This window comes from Gracilinanus agilis, chromosome 1, assembly GCF_016433145.1.
Source record: "Gracilinanus agilis isolate LMUSP501 chromosome 1, AgileGrace, whole genome shotgun sequence".
In the NCBI taxonomy this organism is placed as follows: domain Eukaryota; kingdom Metazoa; phylum Chordata; class Mammalia; order Didelphimorphia; family Didelphidae; genus Gracilinanus; species Gracilinanus agilis.
In genome coordinates this window covers 205,321,344-205,323,541 of record NC_058130.1, presented here as the reverse complement: position 1 = coordinate 205,323,541, position 2,198 = coordinate 205,321,344, and positions in this window count along the sequence as shown.

Genomic DNA, 2,198 nt, shown 5'->3' with positions numbered 1-2,198 from the left:
AAGAAAGAAAGAAAGAAAGAAAGAAAGAAAGAAAGAAAGAAAGAAAGAAAGAAAGAAAGAAAGAAAGAAAGAAAGAAAGAAAGAAAGAAAGGAAGGAAGAAAGAAAGAAAGGAAGGAAGGAAGGAAGGAAGGAAGGAAGGAAGGAAGGAAGAGAAAAAGCAAGAAAGAAAGAAAGAAAGAAAAGAAGGAACGAAGGAAGGAAGGAAGGAACAAAGGAAGGAAGGAAGGTAAAAATGCCAATTCTGGTAATTTTTTTTATCACAATCAAATGAATAACCAAAGTTGTTTTTTGGACTTTTACTAACTGGCAGGACTGTGTACTTTGTGAGTTCCACCTGCTCAGAAGCTTTTCATGACTCAGAGCTGTGGTCATAAGCCATTCCAGGGAGATGTTTTTCATACCAGGCAGAGGCTCTATGAGCCATCAGAGTTTCCTTGTCTGCTACATCTGCTAACTGATACCACTATATGGAGCATGGTGACTTCACTAAACACAGCTGATGCCAGAAATCACCTTCAGTAGGCCCCTGGTTTCCTGTGACCACTGTCTAAATGATTCATGGAAAGGGTTTGTGCCATATTAAATTTAATTCTATTCCTTCAGGTCTGATCAGTATTTAGCTTTGTGAAGGCTAGATGGGTTTACCAAGCCCTATCCCAATGTATCTTTCCAACTCCTAATGTGGATTCTTACAGGGCAGCCAGGAGAGTCTTCCCTAACTCTGCTTCAGGAAGCCATACCTGGCCAACCAATAACCCCATAAAATATCTTAACCACACTTTTCCCAGGACAGCAAAACTGGGGCTCACTCTTACAAAAGGACCATCTTTCCTTTAGTGTATAATTTGGGGAAAGCATACCTTGGCAGCTTTTATAAGCTAGTAGTAGTTATAATAAAAACATGAGTGAAAATATCATGAATGTGTAATAATAGCTAACATTTACATGGGCAATTAGGTGGTGGCATAATGTATAGAGTACCAGATTTAGAGTCTGGAAGACTCACCATTGTGAGTTCAAATCTGGCCTCAGACACTTATTAGCTGTGGTCCTAAGCAAGTCACTTAATAGCGTTTACCTCAGTTTTCCCACCTATAAAATCAGCTAGAGAAGGAAATGGCAAACCACTCTAGTATTTCTGCCAAGAAAACTCCAAAAGGGGTCACAAAGAGTTGGACACAACTGAAAATGCATAAACGATAATAACATTCATATAATGCTCTAAGGTTCGCAAAGTGATATATATATATACATATATATATGTGTATATATAAATATATATATACACATATATATGTGTATATATATAAATATTTATATACACATATATGTATATGTGTATATATATAAATATATATATATATGTATATGTATATATATATATATATATTTGCTCCTCACAGCAGCTCTACAAGATTAATGTTGTTATTCTCTCATGGTATAGATCAGTGATTCCCAAAGTGGGCACCACTGCCCCCTGGTGGGTGCTGCAGCGATCCAGGGGGGCAGTGATGGCCACAGGTGCATTTATCTTTTCTATTAATTGGTATTAAAATTTAAAAAAAAATTAATTTCCAGAGGGCTAAGTAATATTTTTTTCTGGAAAGGGGGTGGTAGGCCAAAAAAGTTTGGGAACCACTGGTATAGATGAAGAAACTGAAGTTAAGGAATTCGCTCCAAGGTCATATAGGTAGTAAGCACAATTTTAATTCAATTCTTCTTAATTCAAAGTATAGAGTTCTCCCATGGCTACATTGGCTCTTATCAGGTCAGGTCAGGTCCTTTTAGCCATATAAAAGAAAATAACCTACTAGTAGAATAGAAGTACATTGGGCATTGTCTAAGAGAAAGATGATCTGAATTGTCACAAAATTTTGAGCCCCATAGGTTTTCCAAGGAATGTATATGAAATGTCTCTCATTACTGTGATTATTAGTGGAATAATCTTCAGTTTTCTTTATTGTTTTTACTCTCTTGCCAGTCTCATGCTTCTTTGTTTTTGCAACATCAGCTAGAATAAAGCATCTTGCTGGCAAAGACTTAAATTGGGGTTGTATTTGTCCTCATGTTCCCAAGACTGCTTGCTGGGCCCTTAATGAAAAAAGTCATCATCAACAACATGAATAAATCATAAGGCCAAGAACAAAAACTGTCAACACGGGGACAATCCTAACTGGTGCATCAGTGGATATGGGCT